The sequence below is a fragment of the Ambystoma mexicanum genome, chromosome 1q (assembly GCF_040938575.1).
Source record: "Ambystoma mexicanum isolate Mex_15411 chromosome 1q, UKY_AmexF1_1, whole genome shotgun sequence".
NCBI lineage: Eukaryota > Metazoa > Chordata > Amphibia > Caudata > Ambystomatidae > Ambystoma > Ambystoma mexicanum.
The window spans coordinates 139959851-139984629 of record NC_090922.1 but is presented as its reverse complement, the minus strand read 5'-3'; the positions used below and the strand labels follow the sequence as shown (position 1 = coordinate 139984629).

Genomic DNA, 24779 nt, shown 5'->3' with positions numbered 1-24779 from the left:
CTTGAGGTAGATATGTATAGGTGGCGCTTGCCACACTCTATTTTACTATTAAACTTTAGCCAGCCTCACGATTTTCTTAGCTTCTTGCGGTTCCTTGCGTATGTACACGTGTAAACTGGCTGCATGCCTTCATCAAACACACGGCATACGTTTATTACATTTAACATCACTTGTTTCACTTTAAATGCAGGGTGACACTTATCCATGGTGTTTCATCTCTTTTCATCATTCATAGGTCATCATAACTTTTATGTGTGAGTCAGTCCGGGTTCTTGTGACATCACCATTAGTCTTCTTTTAGGACTTTTTTTGGCTTCTTCCGGTATTGGATTTTGACAATCGTCCTTCTGTCTCACTTGTCGGTATGGTTTTCTCAATGGGTACCTTACTGTCCGAGGTTTCTTAGGTGCAGGTACTTCAATAGGTGCTGTCAGTCTAATAGGTACTGGGCAGAGCCATGCTGCTGCTCTCTGCTGGTTTATTTGCTCATCATACATCACATATTTCGGCGTGAACGTTCCTGGCACCTCAAAATGGGAAGTGGGGGTGCGAATCGTGTTTGGGACCTCCTCTACACTCGGAGATAAGCAGAGGTTCAATTTAAACTGCTATAAAGTATTACATTCTGAAATAGCAACATTTTGGAAAAACAGACTGTACTTAAAATGTGAAGGTTTTGGGAGGGGCGTGCATAAATGACCGCTCCATTCTAAACCAAATTAGTTTTTTAAGGTTTCTGATCAGCATGATGCAGACTTGGGTGGGAACTTCATTTCACAAGGTTTAGTAAATGTGATTGTGCTATCATTATACAGATAAGATCTTCACAAAGAGTACAGAGCCATCTATCTGAAACTGCTCCAAAGCCAAGAATATAACCATTACCCTGCTATGTCTTTGCCATGGAAAACAGAGGGACCTAAGAGACAGCGATATGGCCCTCTGAAGCATCATGAAGTACGACACAGACAACAGATTAAATATCAACAAAAATACTTGTATTAACTTAAATGGTAGGATGGTGTAAGTCCTAACTTGCCCTATGCTAAGGTTGAATTTCCCTACCTAAAGAAATTAAGGATAGTCCATGTCAGTAAGTTCAATTTAAAGGTCTGTCTGTGTCAAAAACCTGATTGCCCTCAAACCTAAAGCAAAACAATGAGTAGGGATGGCAAACAAACTGAACAATGTTCCAAAAGTAAAGTTCTGAGCTATTTTCAGCTCAGGGATTCTTCTTCAGCTCCCCTTCCCCAAGTACAAACAAGTTCACAACAGTTTTCTATTTACCTTCTCTTGGACTCATGGTAATACAGTTCCACACCTTTCTTGGGGTTCCCTTCCCCCAGTCCAATACACTCTCATCACAGAAGGTCTCGGGATTTCCTTCCCCAAGTTCAAAGTAACAGTGATCACAAAGGAAATGGTCTAGAAGCTCATTCCTCTAGGTCATTTCCAACAATTCTTCACAGCTCAGGGTTTCCTTCCCCAAGGTTTAAATGCAACAATGGTAGTTTTCCTTCTCCTGCTCACACATAGGCTTCTGAGTATCTTGCCTCTGTTTGAGGTTCCTTAACTTGGCTTCCTTGCATCAGCCTTTAAGGTTTTCCATAAAGTACCACATATTTCTATGCCAGTCCTTGGCATCCTTGTTCTGTACACATTCAATGTTTCATTGTATTTCAGGGTCTTGTTCACACTTCACTTTTGGTGACACTTTTTCCCCCTTAGTGCTTAGCTTCTTTCAAGTAAGTAGGTTACTGTCTTTTAAGCACGGTTTTTGGGTTCAATCAGTTTTTTATTCAACAAACAAATGGTTTCTCAGACTTGACTTCAACTCTGTAATCAAAGTCATTAATTCGACTTGATTTGCTACTTTCTTTCAGATCGCTATTAAATATTGGCAACTACTGAAATACTTGTGTATGAGCGCAATATAAATAAAATATAATTTCATTTACCTAGCCTCGTGCAACATGCCTTTCTTACATTCACTTAGTATCACAGATTCATTTGTAACTGAAGCATTTATTCCTTTGCTGCTGCTCTACGCTTTTGCAGCCCGCCTGGAGCATCCTGGTCTCCGATTGGCTTTAGCAGCGCTCACCAGTCATTGGTTTCCTCCTCTGACGGCTCCCGCTGCTTGTCTCCTCGGCTCTGGTTGCTCCTTCTGTTTGCCTCGCTCGCCTGTAGACCGGAGCCCGGGGTGCCGCAGGTGGCTCCTCTGCTTCTGCGAGGATGGATGCAGAGTCCTCTTCGCTCTGGCTTCGCCACAGCTCCATTTACTCCCTCTTCGCATCAGAGGCTCCTACGGCTTAGGGATGTCGGCTGGAAACCTGGCTCCTGTGAGAAATCTGAAGATATCTCCCTGGCAATATGTCATCCAGGTGGCCAGGACATGGCCATCACTATTGGATCCAGTTCCTGGGGGTGGACCAGTGAGAGAGGATCACCTGTATGGGGGTCCTTGTGCACTGGGAGCGGGACAACGACGGGTGAGACGTGGTATCCCCCTTCTTTCAGCACCTTTTCTCCATCCTACCACGTAGGACATTGAAAACCAATGCCCATCCCCTTTTTCCCAGCACAACACACCAGAGAATGGACTAAGACCAGAGCCGTTTACCTGACATGTCCCAATACATGGGTCAGGTAAAGTCAGGCAATTGATCAGAATCACAGACCTGACAGCCTTTTCCTTTCCCCACAGGGATAAAAGGTAGAGCAAGAGAGCACAGTACGAGCAAGGCAACCACACAACGAGACAGCTATCCATACTCTGCAGTTCAAAAGGAGGAGAAAGGCAGCAAACATCGAGAAGCTGAAGTGGAGAGACACAACCTTGCCCTTTTTTGACAAAACCCTACGAAACCTCTGCAGAAGGAATCGTAAGAGCGTGGACCATCCCCATGTGCCTCCTCTCGTTTTTGCTCCTTTCAGCCCCTTGCCCCCCTCCACTGGAACTCCCTTCCTCTCTCTATCCGTTCCATCCCCACCTATTCTTCCTTTCGTGTCTCCTTGAAATCTCTTTTTCTCCACTCCCCTCCCTGACACTCCTATACCCTCCTCCCACCTTCCTCTCTCCTCTCTTTTATCCTCCACTTCTTACCTCTCTCTCTGCTCCGTTCCTCTTAAGTCTCCTCTCCTCCTCTCTCATCCTATTCCTCTTCCTGTTTCCCACTTCCTTCCCCTTCTCCACCCCCTCCTCCCTCGTTTATCTTCACTGGCAACTTGTTCTACTTACTGTATTACTGGTTTGATTCATATTTTGTAATTGTGTCTACTGTATTTACTGTATCCTTGTTATTATGTAAAGCGCTTTGGCGTAAAGCGCTATATAAACACAAGAAACATAAACAATAGCCCAAGTGTGTTGCAGCAGATGTCAACGGTACACACAGCGTATCGACACTGATAAGCCGAAGTGAGGGAGACTCCTACTATCGTGGTACCGCCCTGGACTCCAGCTACAAGAAAAGCCAAGCGGTTCATCACAGCCGGTGAGTCAAAGGAAAAGCCGATATAAATTGGGCTGTGGTGGACGAAAGTCGCAAAGTGGCAAAATGAGAAAAGTTCAAAGAACTGTAAAATTGTAAAAGGGAGACCAGCTGCAGAAGGGGGCAGGCTACGAGAAACTCTGGTCGATCCCCAACTGAGTAAAACTATGGATACTAGAAGGCCATAGGAGAGCCACTAAATTAGGTCAAAGTGGTCATACAGGAGCTCAGCAAAAAATCCCCATACAGTCTACGAAAAAGCTACATGAGAAAGCAAGGGAAGTGAATCCTGTCAACATTGAAAGTGAATGTGAAGGTGAAGTTGGCAAGTGTGAACCCAGAAGAGGGATGCTGATGAGAAGGGGGCAAAATCTAAAGTCCCAAGAAACAGTGTGTTGACAATAGTGAACCCGGCGGAGGGATGTCCACTAGAACTGTTTAAAAAGACATTAAGAGTTGTGAAGGGAGGAAAGCCGTAGTCCGAACCCAAATGAGGGACATCCAGGGGTGAAGCCAACACCGAAGGTCCATTAAGAGAAGGAACTGTTATTTGATTTGTGAAGTACAATGTGAAAAGGGTCAGCGCCCAGAAGAGGGGGAGCCAGGGGTGAATCCATCACCCAAGAAAGACGTAGAATAGAACTGTGTGTTTGTTTGCTATCCAGGTTCACAGGACCAGGAAACCATAAACTCAGAGGCCTTGATATCTATAAGAACAGTTTTAGGATCCAAACCCGGAAGAGGAAGATCCGAGGGATGAAAACCGCTCATCAAAAACCACGAGGAACAGGGGTCAGCACCCAGAAAAGGAGGACCCAGGGGTGAAGAATCCTCACCCGAAGTAAAACCAGGACAAAACTTTCATTTTGTAGATGGAGCTTTTGTTTTGTTGTTGATTACGTCAGGCCCTCGAAGTCAAGAGACTTTTAAGAGAAACAAGACTTGGCCATCGACGGTCCTGATCGCTGCAAGTGGAATTGTTGACGCGTGCTGGGAAAGCTTGAGTGTGTGCTGTGCTCCAAGGTCCCACCTTACCCCGTGCTCAAAACGTGGGGAAGGAAGACCCAGGCTACCACACCCAGACATATTATTTGTGAACACTTCTTTCTTTTTTTTAAGATCTATCCCACACCCTCTTTATATTGGTTGTAAGGTTTGGCAATAGCTTTCTTAATATAGGCCCTTTTATATGACACGACTCCTCAAGTACTGCCTTATTTTTTATTTGATGGTCGACGCCTGCTCTCATCCTAGATTTAAGTTAAGTTTAGATTAAGCGTTTTTCCAACCTGCATACAGTTTAATAAACACCCTTGAACTGTGATCACTTGTGTCTGTCTTTACTGTTGCCACCATGAGTTCCTAACACTCCGCCTCGGCAGCCTCCAATCTTCCAGGGTTTCTTTCTACTCTCTGCCTCGACAGTTCCCCAGGTCTCTCTCTGTTCACTTCTTGGTTTCATTTGTATACACCTGTAGACCTTCAAAAGGCTGCAGGTGTGTACCACTGTTCAATTTTGCCTGATTTTGATTAAGAAGACATGCCTGACCCCCATAGCTTTTAGCAGGTCTTTTCCACGTCCCAGTGTTAAAGTGGACATGGGAGTTGTTAGTGGTCATTACTCCTAGTTGCCTCTTCCTTGTCATAGTACTGTTAAAGGAAAAGGGTGGGGAAATGAAGGGAGATGATTTCTAATAGCCCATAAAGGTTTGGGGGTGGGCTGGGTTTACTTTCTAAAGTGAAAGGGGGATACCATGTCTCTTCCTGGCCCTCGCCAAAGGGCACCCCACTCCTTTTCCTTTTACTGCTCCTTCTAGTATGTCTGGGCTACGCAGAACCTCACCGTGATTAATGACCACTGCAGCTGTGTGCAAGCCTCCCCCGTGTTTGTGAGCATGAGAAAAGGACTCATCTACAGTAGACCACCAGGCGCTAATGGACAGCCTACATCGGTGAATGGGAATCAGAAACCTTGTACTACGCTGGTACAAGTCATACCTCGCCAACCGCCAGCAGTTGGTTCAGATGGACTACTCTGGAACGCCAATGCTACCCATCACCTGTGGCATTCTGCAGAATTCCAACCTCTCACCATTGATCTTCAATCTATACAAGAAGCCGCTGGGAGCCTTCCTAGCCACACATAACTTCCACCAATATGCAGATGACACAAAGCTATACCTCAAGATCGACTCCATCAAGGACATCCGTAGGCTCAAAACCTGCCTCTCGCTGATCCAGTCTTGGATGTCCAGTGCATACTTGAAGCTCAACCCCTCCAAGACCGAATTCCTACTCCTCACCAACAACACTGAAAAGCCAGACCTGGCTATCAACCATAAACTCTGAGGGCTTCACACCCAAGTTCACCATCTGCGCCAAGTCCCTTGGGTTCCACTTCGACAAACAAATCTACTTCAAGACACACATAGCTAAGAAAACTCAGACAGCTTGGTATTAGCTCACCCTCCAGCGGAACATCAATTCCTTCCTCCCTCTGGATAGATTTAGATCCACCATTCAAGCACTGGTCCTATCCCACCTGGTTGGGGGCAATACAGTCCTCAACCTCCCGTTGTCCTCCATTGTGCCCCTGAGAAGTGTCCTAGACGCAGCCAAACACCTCATCAAGGGTCTATGCAGATACGACCACATCACACCAGCCCTCATCGACCTTCACTGGCTCCCACTGCACACACAAATCACCTCCAAGTCTTGCTGCATCGTCTATAAGGCAGTCACCCTCAAGTCACCCAGCTACCTTGCGGAGAAACTCAGCATCTCCGGTGGACAGCACACCACCAGACACCAGGACACATGCAGATTGAAATTCGTTGCTGCAAAAAGAAAAGGGCACGAAAACAAGCCTTCGCTGCCTATGCCCCAAGACTTTGGAACCTCTTCCCATCAGACTCACCCACATGCCCCTGCAATAATTCAGGAAGAACTCAAGCCCCACGTCTTTAAGGAATCTCTCCTCCTCAACACCTAGGCCATTGTGTCGCCCTTTGTGGCACCTGTATCGCTAGATGCTGCCCGCCCCTCTCCTCCCTGCCACCCGTTACAGCTGTACTCCTCCTCTGGCTTAATACAGAGATATCCCTTAAGTCCAAAGATCCAGACCCTAAAAAGTCAACCCTGAGCACTGAAGTTGTGAGAACTATTAAGAACACTTTGCTCAAACATCTAAATCTCGAGGAATCTCGAGGAAACCTAGCCTCAGAACTCATGTGATATTTCATACATGTCCAATAATTGTTCTGTTCGACTGTATGTCACACAAAATATGTTGCAGGAAACATTTAGGCCGGATTTATGCTCATTCTTTCCTTAGCACATCGACTGTTTAGCACTAAGGATTTAAAGTGCAACATGGCTATATTTTGCTTTACTTTTGTTTTAGCTTGTATATATGTGTCACTGTAAATTGTTCACTACACACTTGTATTATATAATTTGGTTCTTTTTACCACATAAATTGTTTTTTCATTAAAGTTGGTTGCATATGGTCATTCTCCTTTCCAACAAATACAGAGCCTGAATAAATAGTGGCATATGCATGAACTGTAGAAAAGGATATAGACCACAACCACTTGCCGAGTCATGTGAAGAGCTCCCCAGCAGTCCCCTTGTCTAACATCCAGTGTTGATTTAGTACAAGACAAGGAAGGAACAGGTTTATGCCCCTATTAAATTTAGGAGGGCTATAAAGAATTGGCTAGATGGGAGAGGGGACAACTTTTCCTTGTTGGCATTCGTACTCCTACTCTGTGCCTCATCTGTATCCTACCCTTCGCTATATACTTGTTCCATCGTTCCATCTGAAAATGCTCCGTTATGCATCTGTACTGTTGTATTCCTCTGTAAAGCACTACATTATGTATCTGTATTGTTGAATACCTCTGTAAAGCGCTATGTTGCTTCTCAAAGCTAGGTCCTCGCTCAATAAATACCATAACAATATGTGAGACAGGCATGGTATCAAGAGAGACACAGACTCAAAGAGATTAATTTCAAAACCTTTATTTACTAAGGTTCCTGGGTTAGTGTAATGCCTAACTGGTCATAACTTTAAAGGGATGGTTCCCTTAACTGATATTTCTCAAGGCCGTTGATGTCTATTAGTCCAAAATAAAAGTCTGTCTGTGTCTAAACCTATGCTTGCCCTCACTCTCGTCAAACAAATGACAAGAAGTCCTTAAAAAGGAAAAACAATTATTCAACAAAAATAGCAAACCAGGGTGGGTTTCCAGTGGTCTTCTCACCAGGTGTAGCCTGGTCAACGTGACAAAAATGAGTACAATCAAAAAGGGCTTTTCGTAAGACCTTCTCCACGGAGCCCTTGAAATATTCTCAAATACTTTCAGTGTGTTTTGGTTCCTTGCAGCTCCCTTCCCCAAGCTTCAACTTGTTCAAATTCCAAACACCACAAAATAAATACAACAGTTCCACTTGAAGCTTCTCAGGGTTCCCTTCCCCAAGCTCAGACCACTTTTCAGTTGCCAACACAAATTCAGTTCTGTCAGGATGTGCTTTCCTTTTCTTTCAATAACACAAAGAATGACAGGTATTCCACTGTGTTAGACCTCTGATTGTTCCCTTCCCCAAGTTTAAGCCCCTTTCTTCAACTTGATTCTTCCTCGTGCAGACTTGCACCTTACCTTTTCTGTTCCTTGCTTTTCACTGTGCACTCTTGCACCTTCCTTTACTTTCTTATTGTGCCTCTTGCACACCTCACATACTTTCTTTTCCTTATGTGCACCTTTGCGCTTATCTGTTTCTTTCTCGTGCTTCCTGCACACTTGTTAGACTGTCCGATCTTCACTGTGCACACTTTGGAAGAAGTCCTAATGCCTTTCTTTCAGGTTACTTTTCTTCTGCGTCGCTAGCGTAACTTCCAAATACCTTTTCTTTCGCTGTCTGTACTTTGCACATGTTATCTCACTTTCTGCTCTGTGCCACTTCAAACTGTCTTTCTCCCGCTCCGTTTCAGTCAGACGCACGCTCCTGAGTTTCTCTCTCACTCCCCGGGTAGCGTCGCATTGACAAGCGGTACCTCTGGTTACACAGGGTTGATTGAGGTCAGGGTCTCACTGCCATCAGATTCCTTTAGGACTGGCAAACGTTCCAAGGGAATGAGCAGTACACCAAATGCCAATAGCAGGATACAGGCTGCCTCAATCCGGCTCATTGGAGGCCCGGCTCCCTAGCCACACTGCAGCCCCTCACAAACCCCATGCCAGCGTCTTGGCACGCTGTTCTCCTCCAGTCTTTAACTCCTGCTGCTCTCTGCTGCTTGGCCTCTTCTATTCGGAGAGCATCCCTAGCTCACTCAACTCCTTGTGAAAAACAACACCTTTTATAGTTGAAAAAACAGTCAAGTGTGAATGGTCATTATTAAATGCCTGACTATTAGTGGAACAACTTGAGTTCTTTCTATAGTAGGTTTCCCATTCTTATCCCATTTTGTTTCTATCAGTAATCCTCACTGATCTCGATTGACTCTTCCTCGTCCCAGTATGGATTGGAAATGGGGAGGGGGTAATGGAAGGGTTTTGGAGAATACACCTATTTCCCGCTACTCTATCAGGGAATTGACAATGGGCAAAGGGAAATCCTCTAGCTTGGTTTTCCCTCAAGGGGATGGTTGCCCCCTTCGATGTTACTGATGGTTGATTATATTCATGTCTTGATGGTATTCCCTGATCTATATTGGTAGAGGATAAATGGATATAAATATCACACTTCTGTCTTTGTTTTAGGTGATTTGTCTTCCTCCCCCACCTTGGGCAATTGACTCTTTCCTTCCTCCCTCTTGGGTCATGGGTGACAGGGTTGGAATTAGGGAAAATGAAACCTGGATGAGGAATCAATGTATCCCATGAAGGCATCCAGGACTTTCTCCTCCTCTTGTATTGCCCCGTTAGGATAACGCATCTCGCCTGGGGTATTCCCACGAAAGCAACTCTGGAACCCCCTATACAGGGGATCCTCCCTCGCTAGTCCACCCCCAGGGTTGGGATCCAAGAGTGATGGCCCTCCCCTGGCCACCTGAAGAGAGGACTCTATGAGTCTTAATGGGAGAATACCCCTAGGTTGCTCACAAAGAATAACCTTGTCCCTGAGCACCTGGATTGGGACTCACAGCACCCTGAGAGCCAAGACAACCAAGATCCTACTGTTTTATTATTATTATTTCGCAATTGAACTGCTTGGAGCATGTTCCAAGAATGGTTCAGCACATTTGAACCAGCAAGACCCTCTGTTGCTGCCTTTTGATCTTCACACAGCGCCAAGAAGTCAGGTTTGGGTCTGCTGAACCACCAAGAACTGCAGAGAAGGTGCTATTGACTGCTACCTGCCCCTTTGTCCAGTTTAGGGCACTAGAGACTGGTTAGGTCACTTTGAATCCTTTTTGCTCACAAGTACATATCCTTTTTCAAGAACATTATTGGTTTTGCTTACCTTTCACCGCTGATTCATTACCTCGAGTGCTGCATCTACTATCTTAGCTTATTCTGTGTTCTTTCCTCAGGGGTGGGTTTTTTGTAGTGTTTTTCTAATTAGGTATTAAAGTGTATATATTTTTATAGAACCTTCATTGGACATTACTTTATTTTGGACTGCTCTACTTCACTGTTTGGGTTGCTACTGAACCACATTCACACCCCACTCTAGAGTATAGACTTCCCTCGGCCCACGTTACCACAAAAGGCAAAAGCGGTATATCTCTTGACTGTGCCTGTTTTACCTTTATGATTGTGTTGGCTCTTGGTTTGTAGAAGTGTGTGGGCTGAGTGGGCGTTTTAGCCTCTACTCATCCTACTACACCTGCAAGGCAGAAGTCAATTCATCACACACAACTAATAAGGACTCCATGTGGTGTCTCAACAAAAATAGCCCTTATAATAATTATAGCTCCACTGTGAAGTATTTTACTGTGTAAATAATGGGTTCCGATCTGTGCTGAGAAGAACTGGTAGCATCACACATCCCAAAAGTGTTCATTCTACCTGCTTGAGAAGATAAATGAGACCAGGATATCTGCCACACAAATCCTTGCCATCTCTGCTGAGACTTTAAACAAGTGCCAGCGCTTACCAATATCTCCATACCAAGCATCACAAAAATGCTGGATCACTGTAAAACGGCGAACTGTTCAACTTTCTTAGTGCTTGCTCCTGGTTGAGGATATTTTATAATCCTATTGTAACTTCCCCATTTGATTTCCTGCTGTGCAACTAACAACTTCCTAGGTAACTGAATTAACTGCACTGAATGCCACATGTTACTGAGTACTGATCAAATTGCTTTTTTCTATTTTGATCAATATCGCAACCAACTGCAATTTGTGTCAACATGTTTTCATGCAATCGCTGTCAGCACTGCTTGGCAAGGATTTCATCCCAATACTGCTATTCAGACCTAATTTACTGCATTCCCAGTTATATCCATCATGTCGACATTATAACACGAGCTCCTAAACATCACACCCGCTTTTTTTAATTAGGAAAGCATTAATTGAAATGGGTCAGATTCATAAACTGGCAAAAATGTCCTATCTGGGGGAGGCGGGGGGGGACAAAAAGTTCCTTCCTGAGCCACCACACAATGCACTTGCAGTGATTAGTTGTTGCCAATACTCGGTGACAAACTTAAGAACTCTGCTATGGTCCGTCTTTGTACATATGAACACAAAGTTTAATGCAAGATGGCTGGGGACACACTGTGTGAATATTGCCCTTAAGAAGAGCAAATTGTGGACAATTAGAAACGGGAGGGGTGCAGAACACTGCATGCTGTGTGAAGTAATATATTTATTTGGGTGAATGTATTTCCTTCACTGTGTTTTCCCCAGTATGGTTAGTACATTTAAACCCAGATTCTATGTCGAGACCGGAGGCTTCCTATTATGCAATAAACTCATTTACTGACAACCAGCACCAAAGATTTGAAAAATGTTTTCAAACACCAAAACATTTGAAAACCACACACCAACCATGAGATAAATACGAAAGACCCCAATCAGGCCCCACGCCCTCTATAAAGTTCCATGTAGCTAGTGCCTCATCCTCTTCTTGCCTGCTCGACAAGCAGATAAGTTACTTTGTTTCTCTAATGTTCGAGCGTTAGCTCCTATGTTTCTTATATGATATAATGTGTTTCTTCTGTAATGATACAGTTGGGTTTCTGAGGTTATCTCAGTGTGCTGCGTGTTTTCTAATCATCTGGATTTAGTTTCGTTTTCGTTGTCAGCGCTCGCTTGTACGTGCAGGTGTCCCGGGGGATTTTTATTACAGCGGCCCAAGGAGATCAACTCTCTCTTTTGCGGAGGCATGCAGTTGATTGTTTTCTTTTTTTGGCCCAAGTCCCCGTGGGAGGGTCTTGTGCCGCGCGTTTGTGTGTTGCACTGCGCATGCAAGCGCAATCTTGCAGCCAGTTCATAGTGATATGCTTGAGCTCAGCAGCATTGTTTTGTCATGCTGTCTTTATTCCTTGATACTTTGTACCCGGTTGGCACAGCTGCCTCAGTGTTTAGCCAGAAAGAAGCCTGCTCGGCTTCAAAGCGTTGCGCAAGCTCCTGCAGTGCGTTTGGCCTTGCTGATATTAAGCATCCTCGCTCGGCTGAGAGGAGATCATCAGAAGTGGCGTCTTCTTTTATGCAGTCCTGAGTTGGAAAGCCCATGGAGAAGGGCATGTATTAAGCTAAGGTCAGAGTGCCCGCGTCCCCCTCTTCCCGATAAAGTCGCAGCAACTCCTGAGATAGACCACTTGATGATGGTTTTTCTGTCTAAGAAGGGTGAGGACCCGAGAAAGTGAATTGACAAGGCTCTGCGATCTTGTCAGGACAAGCTCTTGAATGTCCTAGGAGTCCTTACACAGGTTTTTGATATGTTGGAGGACAACACCCCTCCTGATGTTGTGTTTGCCTGCTTGGCAATGCTAACACAGCTCTGTTATCAGAGCGGCGTAAGGCATTGCAGGTGCGTCTTAACCCTGAGTTTGCAGATATGGCCCCAGCGGAGGCAAGGACCAAGGGTTGCTGTTCGGGGAGGGATTTGTTAAGGAACTTTCCTCATTTGTTCATACATTTACTGTCCTTGGTAAGGTGCAGACTAAAATCAAAAAAGCCCTGACCCCTGGTGTTTTTGCCAAGGCTGGAAGAAGTAGAGCCCGCTTCTCTGGCCATCCACTACAGGGCTCCTCATTTTCAGCGCAGTTGCACCCAGAGGAGGGCGTTTATGTTTCAGCTCCAGAGGCCTATTTGACATCTTCTTTCCAGAGCGAGGGACGCAGTGGAGAGGCCGCTCTTACAGAGGAGCAGGTTGTGGATGTGCTGCTTCAGTGAGCATTTTTTCATTTAAGTGTTTCTTCCTGTGGAGAGCTTGGGGATGGTTAGCTCATTTTGCTCCTAATTGGTCTCTTCTCACAACGAACGCTTGGGTTCTACAGGCAGTAAAGGGTTTGCACGTAGAGTTTTATTGTCCCCCCTTTCAGGAGGTTCGGCCTCTCCCGTTAGTGTCCAATCAGGAGAGACAGGTTTGGGACGAATCAGAGGTGCGGTGGTTCCTGCAGTGATGTCGGCTTCCCCTTTTCTCAGTTCCATCTTTTTGGTACCCAAGCCGGAAGGGGTGTTCAGGCCGGTTATCAATCTCAAAGCCCTCAATTCCTTTGTGGTGTATCACCATTTCAAGATGGAGGGTATTCATCCGTTGAGACTCCCTCCTGCAGGGGGATTAGATGGGTAAGATAGACTTGAAGGATGCGTACTTGGTGGTTCCAGTCTTATTTCCTCATCAGGACTATCTACAGTTTCAGAGGCTGGGTCAGTTCTGGCAGTTTGTCTCTCCCGTTCTGCCTCTCCTCAGCTCTCACAAAGCTTCTGAAGCCCATAATGGCCTTCCTGCAGGTCAGGGGTGTGGGGGCGTCAAGATAATAATTTACTTAGACACTATGCCCATTCTGGCACAAGAGACTTCTTCTCTCCCAGCTCTGGTTGACTTCAAGATCTGGGGTTTGTGATCAATCTAGACAAATGTATTCTCGTTCCTACACAATGTGTCCAGTTTTTGTGCTTTGTTATAGATTTTCAGCGCTGTCAGCTTTTGTTGCCCCAGAAAAGGATGCAGGGGATTCGATCCCTGAGCAGGCCCATTCTAAAGATGGGGATCCTGTCACTCCATCTTCTTGCCAGAGTCGGTATGCTGTCGGCATCCATTCAGGCCCTTTTCCCAGCCACTCTCCATTAGAGCTGTTAAGAGGTTGAAGACTGCATCTTCAAACCAGGGCGCCTTATTCTCAGGTGGTGCGCCTGTCTCAGGTCGCAATGGTCGAGTTGCACTGGTGGCTTCAGCACATGGAAGCTGAAAATGAGCAAGATATGTCTGGTTATGCTCTTGAGATGGTGTTAGAATCGGATACCAGACTGTCGCGTTGGGGGGGGCTCGAAAACAGGAGGTTTCTACGGGACGCAAGTGGTCAGTTCTAAAACAATCTCATAATATCAACTCTCTCGAGCATCTAGCAAGCTCTTTTGCAGTGAAGAGTTTCGCTAAGGACATGATGAATTGTTGCATCCTCTTGAGAATGGACAATGTGTCGGCAGTCCGGTACATGAACAAGTTGTGGGGGTACTTGACTGAAGGGGCTAGCGGACATAACCTGGGATTTTTGGCACATTTGCCTCAATCGCTGGATCATGCTTCAGGCGGAGCATTTCCCCAGGTCTGAGCAATACAGTGGCAGACTGGAATTCCGGGTTTCTTCGGGGCAGCAACGATTGGAAGCTGAACAGCAAAATGTTTGCACTGCCTAGTCAAGATTTTGGGACCTTTTCAAACAGACCCCTTTGCCTCTAGTCTCAACTGCTGGGTAACTCATTTCATTTTTTCAGCTTGCAGCTGGATCTGCGCGCAGTGGATGCCTTTCTTCAGAACTTGGTACATCTTCAGAGGTACGCGTTCCAGCCATTCTCTCTCATTCCAAGAGCTTTGCTTCAGGTGCACAAGCAGGTAGCATCGTTGGTCCTTCTAATCCCTTTCTGCCCAATCGGGTATGGTTACCTGCTCTTCTGTAGCACTCTGTGGATATCCCCAGGCTTCTTCCATCCTTCCCTCTCCTAATCACAGACCCAGTTGTGGGTGCGAGGGAGAAGGGATTTTTGCAGGCGTTCCCAGGCCTTTCGGGAGACTTCTTGTCAGGTTATCCAGGACTCCTGGTCTAGATCGACTCTGGTTTCCTACTCATCAGAGTGGTCGAGCCTGGTGGGCTGGTGCATGGAAAGGACTCTCAATCCCATTTGTACTGCGCCTGTAGAAGTGTTTAATTTCCTGGTCTCCCTGTTATGGGGGGGGGGCAAGTGTAGAGAACAAGCAACAAATTTTGTTCAGCCATTTCAACCTCCTTTATTTCACGCAGGACAAAGTGTTTGTCTACCTCTGTTTCTTATCCTTCCTTTCCAAATGATCAGAAAGTGTGCGTAGTCCATTGTTTGCAAAGTTATGTCAAAGTCACTAGTGAGTTACGAGCTCCTTCCACCTCGGAATTGCTAATTTCCTTCGAAATCCCTTGGCTGCAGTCTCCTCGGCCACCTTGGCTCACCGGGTGCATTAGGTTATGAGGGAGGCTGAATAGATATGTCCATCTTTGTGCTCATTCAGCTAGGGGTGCCATGGCCTCTTAATCAGCATTGTTAGCTAGAAGGTTGGATATCCTCTGTGCAGTTGATTGGTTTAAGTCATCTTACCATAGGAAAGTTCAGCATTTAGCCAATGCAGTCAAGAGCTTTGAACTTGCATAATAGGAAGCCTCCAGTCTCGACGTCGAATGGCTAGATTAGCCACTATCTGTTCTAGTCACCGGCTAGTGATAATTCACTCTTGGTAGGTATGAAATTATGTGCTGGCCTATAGGTTTAGAGCTCAGGGGGGGGAAGAGACTTTATGCCTGGCTACTAGCTTATTACTTCATTTTTTTTACCCTTCGTCTCACATCAATGCCAGTATTCTATTTCATAGTAGTACAGTCCTACTTCTCTACTACAGATTGTCAGGGTTTGCATCGTTCTGTTGGACATAGTTTAGCACCATTTTATGGTCGTTCACGACAGGCTGTGAAAACTGCAATTTTTGTTTTGTTCCTCAGGCGCCAATTTCAAATGATAGAGAGGTTATTTAATCAGCCAGCAGAGACGAGCAGCATACCTAATAACATTAACGTAATGCCCAGTCCTTCCGCGTGTACGTTTTTGGAGTTAAGCTCTTTCTTTACGTAGCCAACACAAATTCATACCCAGAAACTCAACGCTTGTCACACTTTACCGACATGCCTTCACCCCCATCCACACAGCCCACACAGGTGGAAATACTTACATTGTTTCCACACGGGACAATTAAACGAACCAATTAATTTCATGAGGTAAAAATCCCCCACACTGGAAGTTAAATTTTAAGAACGGATAATCCCGTTGCACGACAATTTACCCTTTCAACGATAAGGAGGTGTAAATGAGTTGATGGAAGTCCTGTGTTTTTGAATGTCGAAACGTCGATTACTTTCGGCCGTGCTGTAAACGGAAGTGAGCCGGAGCAGAGCAACGTTAGCTGTCAGTAATAAACGACGAGCCTACCGACTTAGTTTCCCGATTCGCTGCTACTTCCGGAAAAACATGTGCGGGCGACGGCCAGAAATAGTTGTTGCCTGTGCTTTGCGCTGGTCTTCGCTGGGCTGGCGTGACGTTTACTGGGACTTTTCTTTGGTCACCTCAATAAACACCTGAGGTTGACTGGCTCCAGAGCTCCCGGCAGCCGACCTCCCCGTCAGTGTGCGGCCACAGTTTACGTTATTTCGGGGTGCACGCAGTACTACTAGCTAGGATAATTCGTCCTAGCCAGTATCTAATATCCAGACCAGGACGATCCGAATTTCATCCAATCCAACACAGTACCTGAAAACCTTTCGAGCAACCTTGAACGAAACCACCTTTAACAACAGCTTTTACGTCACGTGACTTGTGCGTCAAGTCACGTGCTGGTTGTGTATACCATGCACAGTGAAGAGACCAGCCCCGGTCTGTTCTAGTTACAGGCTGGAAAGGCAGGGGCAGGCATTGTATTACCTGGACTGTTTTCGGTCTCCACCGCAGGGAGGCGATCTGTTTAATTAAAATGACAGAGACGCTGACTCGCAGAGAAAGGGCATCTGGGCATCTCGGCAGAATAGCATCAGCTGAAGAGTAGTGAAGACAGTGAGTATACACGCTTCAGTGGCGGAGAGCTATGAGGATGGGGTTGAAAGCAGACTGGTGGGTGGTCGGGGTTATGACGGCTTTTCTATGTGGGCTTTGGGTTAGCAGAGTATGTTTGGTCTGGCTGAGGGGCTCTGACGTCAAATCCACGAAACATCTGTCATAGGCTTGCCATATTCGTGTGTGGGGGCATACATTGCTGCCCATCAGCCCCACTTAATGCAGAGAGGCCAAGGTCAGACTCAAAACTATTTTGCGATAGGTTTTGCTCCCCCCCCCACCACAAACCTACCCCCACACGAATCTACGCGTTTTTCAACGTTTTCGTTTTCTGACATTTATCACATCTTGTGTTATTTATTGCGGCCCTTAAGACTAGCAATGTACGGTGAATGCGTATGTACATATACATACACATGTCAGACTGAAAATGTGCATTTTAATTTTTGTAAATTTACAAAAGTGTCCTCATTGAGGTCTTCCATTACCGATCTGTTAACAAAAGCTGTTGATGCTTGGCCCATCAAATCCACGTCCTAACCATTGGGGGCGGGAGTCCTGCTGTGTAACTTAGTCCTCTGGGGTCCCACTTCTGACCTTGGGGTCCCCCTGGGTTTCCCTGGGGTTGATTGTTGCAGCATCTGCACATGTAGAGTAGAACTGTACTTGCCTCGTTTAGTGTGGATGGGCCTTTTAACTTTTATCATTATCGCCTATGGAATTTTGAACTGAACTGTGACTATTTAAAGGGAGTCTGGGGTACCTACTTGCCACGTGGACATTTTTATTGGAGCCCCTAGGGTTTCATTGAGCTCTGGACTGAGGCTCACTATTTCAATACTTACCTGGTATTCGATATCCATGTTTAAAGTCACCCCTTGCATTTCTGCACTGGTAAATGTACACAATGTGAAAAATGTTAACTTTTTTTAAAAAACACTTTATTAAGTTTGTAATTAACAATAACAACTGTACTTAAAGTAAACAATGTCTCACATTAAATCGTCACAACTGAATTTGCAAAACATCATAAGCATCATATATCGTCTATCCAACAAAATAGCCATATCCTGTGAAACCTAATAGTCAAACTCACAACGTTAGAACGTAGATCCCAACCACTAACTGGCAACATTTGTATATATTTTTACCCAGGAAATGTAGCAAGGAGGGGACTATTGTTGAAATATTCATTGAGTCTTAGAAGCTTTTTCTAATGTTTACCTGTTCCAACCTCTCTCAGGCCTTAATGTATTGAACTGCGCATTAATACTGTATTAAGGCACTAGGAGGTCTAAATTAATGGTGTGTTATGTTGTAGGACTAGGGATTGTGAAGCATTTTTTACTTTGGTTTAAAATGTTTTCCCTTTTTAATTCCACACCCTGCCATATAGGTTAGGTGCTAGCCACAAATCCGGAGGCCTTTCACATATACTAGGTGTGGCATGTGTCTTTAGGGCACTGCACGTAGTTGTGCAGGCTACTGGGTGCTTACCTATTTGTTGAGTTGTATAGTATCCTGGTTTTCCCCACTCCCTTGTGATTTTATGTTGGATGCTGACCCTTGGCAAAGGACCCACATATAGACATATAGGTTGAGAGAATCCTTGACTGGGAATTGCTGTTTTTATACATATTATCTTTTTAATATAGTGTATTAACGTTTAAAGCACTTATTTGAACTGATGGTTTTAAATGTAGGACTTTATTAAAGTATTTATGTTTGGGTAAATTAGTATGGTGTATTATCTGGATTATTGTACCTCTGTGTCGACCTATAACACTTGCCAGAGAGTTAATCCTGGGCACTCTGCCCATGCTACCCACGTTTCAGAGAGGTTTATTTTCCCTTTCTTGTCGCGTGTTTTAGCCTTCCCCCAAGGGTTAGTTGGCGTAGCATCCTCAACAAAGGGTGGTACAAAAACTGACTTAACAGATATTGCCTTTGGGGGTGTGAGCAAAGATTGGAGGGTAGATGAATGTTTGGAAGGGTGACTGTGAAGGGAGGCGAGTAGGTTTATGAAGGAGGAGGATTTGGCAGAGTCCAATGCAGAGGTAGAGCAGCCATGGAATTTGTGTAACCTATGAGTAGGAAATGTGTCCGTGGTTTGCACCAGTGTTGAAGGTCATGGCACATTTGTTTTGAGGGTCTGAATTTCAGAAGTGATCCAAGGCTGAGAATAGGGATGGGAAGAAGTGAATGTGCAGCAGGATAGTGTTGGTAAAATGCAGTCATGCATAGTGAAAATTAGAGAAAGCATGATCAATGGAAGAGGCAAAAACAGGGGAAAGTGACAGGAGAGGGTTCTCATATGATCAAGGTTTAAAAGAGGCTGAGTGGTTAAGACTCGCCTCCTTGGAATCACTATCAAGGACTAGGAGAACCCTCGGTAGGGAATATCAGCAGTAATCACCCCTCCTAGGACTGCAAGGTAAGTAGTCACAACAGCAGTTTCGTCAGAAAGGATTCCAGTACCTGAAACGACCCAGTAAGTAGACAGCTCCTCTCCACAGGTCAAGTTTGTAGGATTCGCCTCTCTAGGACTTGAACCCTCGGCCAATGAAAGCCACAGCAATGCAGAAAAGGAACAGAAGTTCCTCCCAGGGTCTCTACCTTCAAACCAAGAGAGAAAGATCCAGTGAAGTAGTCTTCCAGAAGAACAAGAAACCCGAACAAGCGGCTCCGAGCAGCAGGGCAAACAACAAAAGGCAGCAGCATGGCAGAAAACTGTCCCAGAATGAGGTCAATAGCTTGTGGCACCTTCAGACAGCCTAGACTGACGTAGTAGAACGACGAATCAAAGGAAAGATGAACCGAGAACTGAGTGAGCTTTTTCCACTGCTGTGTGCTTTGGATCTGGGTGCGGTTCCTCACTACTGGTTATCTTTGATTGTTGCTTCCCGCAGCTACGGTGAGTCTCAAGTCCCAGGGACACCTTGCACTGCTACAAACTCTGTTTTAGGCAGCCTTATTTTGCCTTTGCCCTAATTGGGCCAAGTGGCAGTGCTCCTGCTTTGGCCTGGGCCAAATATTCTGTGTTTGACCTAGTTGTTGCCGGGCAGCCAGGTTCGGTTCTCGTCCTCGCTGTGTGGTGTCCAGTGCGAATGTCTCTGCAAAAAGGCAGTCATGACAAATGGTAACCGGCAAAAGGCTGCAGTAACATGTAAGGTTGCCGAGTCCCATTATACATTCAAGGGAGAGCGGGGGTTGTGGGGATGTACCCCGCTGCCCTTAAACATGTAATGGATTCGGGGGATGCAGGGGTGTCTTCCACTCACTTTGAACATATAATCAGTTTGGGGCTGCAGGGGTGACCCCTGCTTCCATTGCATGGATTGCAGGGGACAATGACAGGATTTCGCGGCTGGCTTTTCCCAGCGACTTTATCACATGACTGTCCAAGGCATAAATTAGTTTTCAAAAATTGATTAGCAGAGTTTGCTCATTACATTTTTCTTGATTAGCAAACAAACCCATTTGATTAGCAATTTTGTACTAATGTTTTTAATACCACCCGAAGATACTTGTACCCATGATATAAAATTAGCAACAATACAGCACTTTTGTATACCGCTGTAGTAAGACATTAGTGAGATAAGTCAGGCCTTGCAAATTCTTTCTGTAAAATGGTGCATGTCACCACAAACCAACTTTAGTTTGGCACACTGCTGCAACCAGGAGGCCAGCCATGCACAGTGAAACTTGTATTTGACATTTACTGCGAACCAAGTAAAGTTTAAATAAAAGTTTCCAACAACCCCTGCAAATGGTACTGGTCCTTCTTAAAATCTACTCTACTATGCAAATGGGCGAAAATACTTTGCAAGCCCTGGATGAGTGTCCGTACAAAGCTTAGCTGCATGAACAGACACAAATAAATAGATATGATAAAAAGGCTCATAAAACAGTTTGGCCAGCTCTCTGTACTGCAGGTGCAAACACATAATGCAATCATAATCATAGAGCGAGCAAAGTGAGCTCTGGAGGCCAACTAAGTGTACAGTTTTGCAGTAGGTCTGTAGATGTACAGACTGGATGACTATTGATCGCTACTTTAAATATCAGGTTAAGCTTTGTGTATTTCATTACTAAAGGACTAAGCAGAGTGGATGGCATAACAGGCAGAGAACTGGGCAAAGTAGGCAGAATATTGTAGTTTGCGGCCATCTCACTTTCAGGGTAGTGGCTATTAACCAACATGGTAAGATATAATGTCAAGGAGTATGCGATCAGCTCATGGGTTGAGCACCAGTTGCAAGCTGTATGTAACCAGCAGGCCACAGGACTATGTTTGCCATCAAAGCATTTGGCCGTGTGGTCATGTACATTTTCAAAGGTGTCGACTCGTCAATATGATGCATCTTGCCCAAAAAAATGAAATCTAGTTGATACTGAGATGTAGATACACTTCGCTGTAAAGCGTGGAGACAATGCAGTGTTTTACAGTAGCAATACTCTAATTATGCATCATGTAACCTATTACATTTTTAGAAAAGAATTGAAAGCCTTTAAAAAAAAAAATAACACATACTGGTCCTTGGCAGACAGGATACAGTTAGCTTAATAACAGTATTATCCCGATTATTTCTGGTTTGCAATTATTTGAAAAATAAAAATAAAATGCGCGTAGCACTCCCACACAGGCCATTTGTCACAAGAGTGAAGGGGATGATTACTGCTGCACTCTATATCTCCATTAGCCCCTTTTGAACTTGCAGTGAACAGACAAGAGGGTGGAGAGAGCTCTGAAGGCAAGAGAGGAATGCAGGGTGAGCGGTGCTTTCATTGAACAGGTTAACTTAAATAGCTAACTTTGCTACACAAGTGCCGATTTAATTTGCAAACCTACAGAATTGCATAGCAAATTGCTCCGCGACACTGCTTATATCTGTAACGCTCACCTGATTCCCGCAGAGGCGCCGGTCTTGACTGGGTGAATGCCGTATCTTCAAAGGTGATGTGTAACACACGGTTGGCTCTTTGGGCTGGACCTCTGTGCACTGTATGTCTGACTCGAAGAGTAAGATGTCTGCAGATAGAAAATATGGGATTAATGAACTGGGGTTATTGGGTGCCTCTCTCCTCTTCCCTTTCTCTTCTCCTGTAGAACCCCAAAGGTTAACGCCCTCACCTTAGGTAAGTGAACGCTGAGCTCTCCATCTGCCTCGGGGCAGGGTGCCGTAACCAGTTCCTTCACTGGATAAGGGTGCAGGCCTCTTGACCTCAGAGGACTGCTGTCCGTCGTTAACTGCACGAACGGTAAGTTCTGGGCGCTTCAAATGTCTTAAAAGTCTTTTGTAATGATATCTCTTGTTTTGCAGAGTTCCGGCGATGGCGGATGGCGGGCTGATGAGAGTTGAGGATCGAACCCGCGTGAGGAATAGAAGCGCCTGGAAGCACGTAGGTAAGCGCTTGTAGCCTGCTTCACGATGCGCACTAACTGTCCCTTTTATCTTGCAGGTACAAGTTCGGAGCTTTAGAGAAGCTGAAGGGTGCTGGAATACCCACTGGATTCGGCGTGGGAAGGAGTAATGGCACGTGAGTAATAAAGTTGCCCAATGTCTTTAAACGCACCTTCTTTTGTCTTTCAGATGCGGGATGCAGCGCCGAAGGCCTCCGGAGCGTGCGAAGAGCTGGTAAGCTTTTGTCTTTCAGATGCCGGAATGCAGTGCGAAGACCTCCGGAACATGCGAAGAGTAGGTAAGCCTTTGTCTTTCAGATGCCGGAATGCAGCGCGAGGCGTTGGTGACAGCCGATGGACCAGGTAAGAGATGCGCTGCCACTGAAGACCGTAGTGCTAACCTGTTCTTTCTTTGTCTTTACAGGTGCTGCTGAAGACTGGATTCCAGGATGGTAAGCCTTTGTTTCCTTAGGCCCAGGATCAGAAGCAGAAGACACGATGAGCGTTCTGCTGCAGAGAATGCAGAATAACACAAAGCAAGATTCATCCATCGGGTGTGGTTTAAATAGCCTCCTGTAGTGCTTAGGTGTCTCCTTCCACAGCCACGCCTAGGTAAGAAAAGAGTTCCTGCTTTCCAGAAGAGTTCCAGTGTTCTGAACCTAGGGAGTGGCTCCTGCCCCACCCAACAGGAAAAGTAGTCCCAAACAGAAGAGGATCCGGGGTTCAACTGGCAGGTAAGTAAGCAGCATGGTCTGCTGCAGGTAAGTCCACCCAAGCATTATGAGCCCGGCGCTTCCAGCGCTGGGACTGGGCATCTTTATGAGCCTGGTGCCACTGGCGCCAGGACAGGGTCCAAAAGGTCCCAATTGGGACTGGCTGGCACTCGGAACCGGGGTTATGGGTCTGCTTCCAAGGGAGTCGGGCAAGTCCTGATCTTTTGGAAGCAGAGATCATGACAATATCATGCCTGTCTGTCTTTTTTTTTTGTTGTTGTTGTTGTTGCAGCGACCATTTCACATGGAACCTACTATGTCAGGTAACCTTTCTTTACATTCAGCCTAATTGGGTCAGAAACCCATGCTGTGCACCTCAACTGCTTGTAACTGGTGGCCTTTTCTCTTTTGAGTAAACAGAAAGGCAAGGGTCCCTGTCTTCCAGACTCTAGGAACAATAATTGTAATATCTGAAAAAGTGAGACCTGGAGGTAAGTGGAGTGGGGTATTTTCTGGTAGTAATTATTTTGTGTCACAGAACCGACAGCCCCTGATAGTACTTTCCGGGCCAGGCATCGGATTGTGCTTTCTTGTTTATACAGCATACTGCTCCCGCCCCATGCCAACCATACAACTGCAGAGGTGCCGCGCATTACTGCAGCGACAGTACTGTTTTCCATTGGCCGTCTGGTAGGTTACTTGTGTTGTTGATTCAGTTGTTGATCACACCTTTGGTTTTAGCAACATAATTAACACATTCCCCCAGCCTTGTCACTCTCCTTGCAGCCTGTAATAAGAGTCGGCTTGTTTTCACCAACTTCAGTGGTGCCCGAGTGATGGGGGCAGCTGATGGCGCAACTGCAAAGTGGTTCAGTCCCAGCATTGTGTAATTCCTAGCTGTCCCTGCTGAAAACCTTGACACTACTTGTAAAGGTAGCATCCTTTAAGGATTCCTATTTTCACTTTTGTGGCTGGTTGATGTTTTAGGCACTGGTGAGGGAACGTTGTTGAATATGAGTACAGTACTGTTCACCCAGCTTTCTGGGGAGGTGTTGGCCATTCCTTGTTATTTCTTTTACTTAATTGTTTGCTGGGGCTACATGACTTGGTTGCACCTATAATTGATGATGCTCAGTTTCTTGTGCACAGGCTCCCAAATGTTTTCATTGGTGCCTGTTGCTTTATTTTGAATGGTCAAATTTGAATTATGCGTTCCTAGACTTTGAGCAAATATAGTTTTAATCAAATCTTCTGTGTGTTTGGATACTACTTTACGCAGTTTGCTGTAGATAGATTTGAAAATGTTTATATGTGTATCTGTTTTTAGATCTACTAATCCCCCTGATGAAGACATTTTTTAATTGTCTTTTCAACGTCAAAACCGGCTGGTGCTTTCTTTTCGAGTAGCAGGAAGTCAACATTAGCAACATTTAGCTGTTTCAGCCTTCTCCTGTCTACATTTCAAATTATACATTTTTTAAAAATATTTAGTTTTGGCTTTACAATTTTCCCTTATGCTGTAATTGTTTTTTTACACAGTTCTATTGAGTGTATAGTTCAACTGTCTACTTGGATGGATTAAATGTGTTGTATGGGTTGAATGAATAATTGCCATTGTGATATTGTTTGTATCTTCCATGAAATATAAAAACAAAAACAATTGATTTTTACTTATGAGTTAATAATTCAAATGAATTGTTAATCCATTGTTCCAGGTCTCACTCTTTCAGATATTACAACTTTTCCATTTTGGGCCAAGCTGTGTTTGGTTGGCCATACACTGCTTTTGGTCTAAGTGCTTCTAACTTAATTTGTGTCAGGTAGACATACTATGCATTTATCCATACTGGATCAGGCAGCCATATTTTGCTTTCAGCCATTTTTACTAGGTGGCCATACCCTACTTAAGGACAAGTGAATTA

General features: G+C 45.1%; 1 protein-coding gene across 3 annotated transcripts in view; it reads left to right on the top strand.

Annotated features, from left to right (window-relative positions):
• The window catches only part of MEAK7 (MTOR associated protein, eak-7 homolog), a 1198349-nt gene that overhangs the window by 246202 nt on the left and 927368 nt on the right, over window positions 1-24779 (top strand). The window contains exon 1 of one of the 3 annotated variants that reach the window (XM_069636236.1): window positions 16255-16740. The exons of 1 other annotated variant lie outside the window; for it this stretch is intronic. The gene's annotated coding sequence lies outside the window, so the exon portion shown is untranslated. Of the gene's footprint in view, window positions 1-16254; window positions 16741-24779 lie in introns of those variants that run through there. One more of the 3 variants, XM_069636243.1, reaches the window with a different exon arrangement.